A 7,093-nucleotide genomic window follows, 5' to 3' on the forward strand; every position below is an offset into this window, starting at 1 on the left:
TTTTTAGTAATAAAGATAATTTTAGTAATAACATCAACTGATAACAATTATAATAATCGTTTTAATAATAATATTAAAATTAATAATAATCCAGTTGACCATATCTTTTAATCCGTTCATCGAACCCACACAATTTCTAAATGAAAAGTTATTAATTTTTCTTTAGCTTTTCAACGACATGCATATCATATACCTTATCTTGGTAGCATATGTATCAAATTCGTGATTTATCATAAACTATTTAACGACGAAACTAAGCATACAAACATGCATAATCATATATACTCGAGCACTAGTCAGGGATACACTATTAATATATAAAAGATAAGATATGAATGCTCACGTATCAATATTGTGAATAAATATTACAGGAAAGTACGTAGACGCAACGAAAATGATAAACGTTAGGTTGACCTCACGAGCAATACCCTCGAACAATACCCATAACCTCCATAGCTATAACCCATAATTTCCTTAGCTCTATCCCGTTTGAAAACTTATTTTGAAATCGTCTGAATATAACTCCGTCGTAGTATTTTATATATACTAATAATATCTTGAAATAATACTAAGTAAATATATATATGTAATTCGATTGAGAGAGTTTAGAGATATATATTTTCAAGCTTCTATGAAATAATGAAACCTATTGAATTCTATTTATAATAGATTTTTAAATTATTAAAGTGAATTATTAAAGTATGAATTATTAAAGTATAAATTATTAAAGTGAATTATTAAAGTATGAATTATTAAAGTGAATTACTAAAGTATGAATTATTAAAGTGAATTATTAAAGTGAATTATTAAAGTTAAAATAAAGTAAAAGTAAAGTAAAACTAATGTAAAGGTAAAGTTAAAGTATAGTAAAAGTATAAAACTATGTACGTATTATACGCGTATAAATATATTTAATATTAATTTAAATCGTTATATCATAAAACATTTTAGAAAAGTAGAATTATATATATTCATAATAGGTTTCAAGTTTTTAAATTACAGTCTGTTGGTGAAGCATGGGATAAAGTCCAAAGGTTTAATAAACGTATGAAATCATCTTAATGAAAAATGTCGAGTTACTTAACTTGTCGATATCCAACATCTAAGTTATTTATACTCCACGTTTTTACCATTTTCCGAATATTGTCAAAAAGAATAGATTTCTTAAATCACAGTGGACCTCATAACATTGGCCCATAATCATATCATAATGTATCTGATAATTCAATCATTTGATATTATCTCTTAATTCTGTCGATAAATATATCGAAATAAATACGTTCATGTAAAGTATCATATATCTAATACTTTGTTAATGTTTTCAGTTAATATTATATATTATATATACATATCTATATACACATAATTGTTCGTGAATCGTCGAACACGGTCAAAGGGTAATTGATTACATGAATGTAGTTCCAAACTTTTTGAGATTCAACATTACAAATTCTGCTTATCGTTTTGGAAACATATAAAGGTTAGGTTTAAATTTGGTCGGAAATTTTCGAGTCGTCACAGTTAGCTATACAGGGTTGAGGTTGATTCTACAATAATATATATGCTTTGAGTTATGATCGAGTCTGAGACGTATACGGGTCACGATACGTATTAATTAATTCGAATATTATAAATTAAACTATATATGAATTATTGGACTGTTAACGGTGGACTATCGACTGTGGACTAATAACAATGGACGATTAAAATGAATTAAAATATTGATTATAACATATGAAATTAAATAATTCTTCAAGTTTGCCACTTGATTTAATCTTAAACATCCTTTGTAACTTAATTTCATTTTAAACCTCATTTGTATCTTGACGATTACAATATGCGTTCAAATTTTTCGTGATTCTTGAAAACACCTCAATCGAGAGGATGAATCAACCACACTTCATCTACGGAAGAAAAGATTTACGCATATAGTTATGCACCTGAAAAATTCTCGGAACCTGTATAAATGTTTAATACGTATCTGTGCTAGCTTCTTTGGCATTGTTATTTCTGAAAATAACAACGCAATTTCTTTTCAAATTAGCCAGTTTTATCACAGCTCCAGCAGGTCCATTTCGACTTTTCGTTTGAAACAACCTTATTATAACCTTGATATATATGCGTACCTTTTTATTGTTACCGGGGAACCTTATATATTCCACCATATTACCAGCAGACATACCAGCAACCTCATTGCTCCTTAGTTTAAATCTCTCTGACAAATCATTATATTTATCTATTGAAGTCTTATCATGAAATCATCGGCATCTTGTAACGATAATTACCATACCGAATACTGTGAGGCATCAATCGATAATCTAGAATTCCTCCGCGATTCTACGACAACAATGATATATATATATATATAAGTATATATATATATTCTATCTCCTGGATTTACAAAACTTCAATTATGAATTTCTAAAAAGCGCTTTAGCCTATGAATCAGTTTTCTGAGTTTTGAAAAAGCTGATGAATTTTTTTTGCGAATACCTTGCTCCTTAATCGCTCTAAATCATCGTGAATGAATTTCTTCATCACAATTTAATTCTAAAATCCTAAGATATCACTATATCTTTCATTATAAATATCCTCAATATTTCTGAGGATATCTTCATAAATATTCTTGTCTGATATTAATTATCTCTCTGCTCTATCGGTGTTATATAGTATAAGGAAACTGTTTTAGTTTCAAAAATCTTAAAAATTCGAATTTAAAATATGAATGTTTTTTGAAGTAGTGTTGGGAACTGATGCATGAGTTAGTATAATATAATGACACTTGATCAACGTGATTATATTATAGTAATTCATGATGAGTTTCTAATGGAACGTGATGATTCACAGAACATACCGTCATCATGTGCCATTTACACGACTCTTGCATTCTACTCAATCTCTAAACATATTAAGAACATATCTTCTTGATAGTTCTATCTTTCCGAATATTCTGGTAATTTTCCAAATCAAGATCGTGCTATTACGATTTCTTTCTAAGAACATTAATTATGTTCATTTCAAACTTCATATCTACTAATTCTGGACCATTATTCGCTTGACTTGAGAACGGGAAGAGGAAACGAAAGAATGAAGCTCCGAAATAGAAATTGGAGTATAAATCGCAGCAAATAGAAGAGAGAATTAACTGTGGATGACAATGATTATTGAAGACAGAAGCAGGGACATCGAAATATAAGGGAAGATATAAAACCCAACAACCACCTGGAAATTATAAACTGTATATGCCGATTCATATAGCAATATAAAGCTCGACAACAACACATAAATTACAAACCGTACATATCAATACGTATTGCCACGTAAAGACACGGGAAAATTAATAACACTATAACCCCAAGATAATAGTAGAAGTAAATAAAATCCTCTGGTGGTAGATGAAAGAGAAGAATAACAGATACGAAGGTTAGGAATATATCAAGAATTAGAACTGGATGGAGCATATTGGTGAATGTTTTGGAAATATGAATTAAAGAAGAAAGTATAGAAGATGTGAGATATGGAAATAAGGAAGCGAAGGGGGTGGACTTATAGTGAAATATCCGACAGAGCAATCGAAACAGATTATCGCATTTAATGAAAGAAGATCCTGATTTCCTAAATCGCCGAAGAACCAAGTCGTATTATGAAGATTTTCTTTAAATTCCTTGAATTCCGGAAATCAATCATAACTACGTCATCGGTTAAAACGAATATACATTTACTCATTTCACTCTCTTGCGATAACTTCACTCATACTCTTCGCGTAATCAAATTGCGTTATCTATATTACCCAATGATGATAAAACTCTATTATCAACTCATATTCGTCATGAAAACATTCTTATTGTTATCCATGACGACCTCTATCGAATTTCGGGGATGAAATTTCTTTAACGGGTAGGTACTATGACGACCCGGAAATTTCCGATCAAATTTAAACTTTAATCTTTATATGATTCCGACACGATAAGCAAAGTCTGTAAGGTTGAGTCTCAAAAAGTTTGAACTGTTTCATATATTCAATTGACCTTCGACTGTTCTCGACGATTCACGAACTATTATTTGTAAATAAATGTGTATACATATAAAAATAAAAATAAATATATGTATAGTGTATGTTAAATATAATGATTTAATGATTGTTATACTCGTTGGACGTTTTGATTATTATTTAGAGAAGTTTAATTCGAACTTATGTGATTTTAAAATAAACGGTGATCCGAAAACGAGTTCTATAAATTTTAGGCTTACTAAAAATGTATTTAGGATCTAGTTACTTAATTTTAACACTTTTTATATTTTACCCAAAATTGAGAGGGACAATTGATGTAGTTTTATTTAACAAATTAAGGATTGAGTTTTCATACCATAATGACTTAAATAAATAAAGATAATTAATATTAAAATTTGGTATTTTTCTGAAGACCTTTTTATCTACCACTAATTAACAACGGGCACGAAATAATACCCTAAATGTTATGTCGACTGAATAGGTGCCGATGGCTTTACTATTATCTTTTATTTCACACATTTATATTTTTATATTATATCAATCAACTTGTATATGATTTTTATTAGGATATCTGTGTAGTAATTGTTTTCTTCTCTCCACCAATTTAGGCTTTACGAGCATAAACGTGGATATAGATATTAATATATGTATTATTATATTTACTGTTTTGTTTCATTGTTTGCCAGCTATCACTGATTGTATAAACACGATTGAAAATAGATTGAATTTGATATTTATGTTTTTGTTCTCTTCTAATATTCTTAACATACATATATACGTCTATCTATAATCGATTCTTTTTCTATAAGAAGAACCCCACCATTACAACTGCTTTTAACTTTGTTGTTTTATGTCATCTTCTCTAATTCAATCACCAAACACATACACTAATATCTTCTTCTACTTCCTTGATCTATGATTTGTTGGAGACCCATAACCACATTCTATCTATCTTATCTCCCTCTATCTATCTGTATATGATTATCAACACAAACATCACCTTGTTTACTTTCTATCTACAACCATCCTCACCACTATCACCACCAACGATCCACCACTACCCATTTAAACCATCACTACCATCGAACCCTCATCAACTAAATAATCCTAATCATCTTCCTGATAGAATGATCGATTTCCACATTTGCCATCGAACTTGGGCAGGTTAATTCTTATTTTTATTTTTCTCTTCCATGAACAAAGATCACTTAAACAACCACGATTACAACCATCACCTTAAAATAACCAACACCGAACTCGTTTTAATCATTGTCATGATCTTTTCCATTTCTCTTGTCCAACACCCATCGCAGGCCACTCTCACAACCACTCTTTTATGATCAAATCCTTATACACATATATATACATATGCATTCGGGAAACCAACACCCGTCATTGAACCAACACTCAATTCCATCACCCCACTACCACTATTACGACTACCACCATCTTCACCTCTCTAACCACTTTACCACCACCATGTCATTAAAACCGCCACCATCATTTGAAACTTTCAGCTACCACCTCAAACAACTCCCAACGACAAGTCACCACCTTCACCATTTCAAACCCATTTAGAACACCACCCAAAACAGTTCTCTTATGCTATCACTATTTCTGTTTCGAACTCACCACAACCGACAACGATTTAAGTTTTTGTTTTATGTTTTGATCAACCGTTATAAACCAATGCTATCACACTTTAAATTTCATTAATCATCCGGGAATAAACACAACACCCGCCACCTTTATATCTTTGAGCCATCACCTTCTTCATTTACCACCATTTCTATTTCTGCTTTGATCGAATGATACTACTGCATGATTTATCTTTTTGTTTTGGTGATAATGACAGTTCCTGGGTAATGTGTCGATGGGTTTAAAATTTTGGCAAGTGGGAGATATTGAATATTTTAATACATCACTCTATTAATCTTCAAGACAAATGATACAAGTGGAATGTGTTGAAATGTAAATGGCCGACCAGTGTGCAGTAATAAGATGAAAACATATCGCCTTTAGATATATAAATAAATTTACGTATGATCTGTTTTACAAAAGATAAAGAACCGAATTTTTTTTGGGGTTTTTGGTTCCAACGTTGGGCCGTGAAATGAGTGGTGTAGTTGGGCCGAGATTTTCATGTTGGGCCGGGAGCTTGTAAATTCAGTCGGGCCGAGAGCTTATAAATTAAGTTGGGCCGCTATTTGTTAGATGGGCCGAAAACTTTGTGAGGCCACGTTTAAATTAAACTGTGATCCAACTTCATATTTTATTTTATTTTTTTTGTTGAATGGGATGTATGATGAAGATAATGAAAGATGTTTAAGGTTAATAGAGAAGATGTGTATGATGATACAGGATAACGTATGTAGGGATGGTTTGATCCGAGAATTTTAAATGTTACGGCGGCTAGATAAAATGATGAGATTAAGTTTAGAAAACAAATGATAATATTATGATGATATGGATTCATGATATAGAAAGATAATGATATTGATGATGATACGGTGTGGTGATAATGATAAGCGTATAGATGATAATCATGATGATGTTATGATATGATTAAGATTATGAGAGAATTAACTTGATGATGAGTACGATTAGGATAAAGATAATAATGGTAATAAGGGTTACACGATGATGATTGTATGATTAGGATATGAATAAGTTGTGATGATAGATAATGATGATGAAGATCATATATGATGGCGTTAATATGATAAATGGGGTTTAATGGTTTAGATGATGATGAGAGTTGTAGAAGAAAAACGGAAACGGTTAAATGGTTTGGAATGTTATCGGGTTAGTGGGACGTCGCGGGTTCAAACCCGGACTTGGGCATTTTTAAGAACGAGTTCCTTGAGGTAGTTTACTTACTACCCATTATTATTGTTGTTACTATTATATATTATCATTATTACTAAAATTAATATTATTATTAAAAATATCATTATTATTATTTTTATCGTTATTAGTATTAACTTTATTATTAATATTTTTATCATTTTGAATATTATTACTATCATTATTATTACTTTTATCAATACAACTATATTATTATTATTATTATTATTATTA

The sequence above is a fragment of the Rutidosis leptorrhynchoides genome, chromosome 4, assembly GCF_046630445.1.
Source record: "Rutidosis leptorrhynchoides isolate AG116_Rl617_1_P2 chromosome 4, CSIRO_AGI_Rlap_v1, whole genome shotgun sequence".
In the NCBI taxonomy this organism is placed as follows: Eukaryota; Viridiplantae; Streptophyta; class Magnoliopsida; order Asterales; family Asteraceae; genus Rutidosis; species Rutidosis leptorrhynchoides.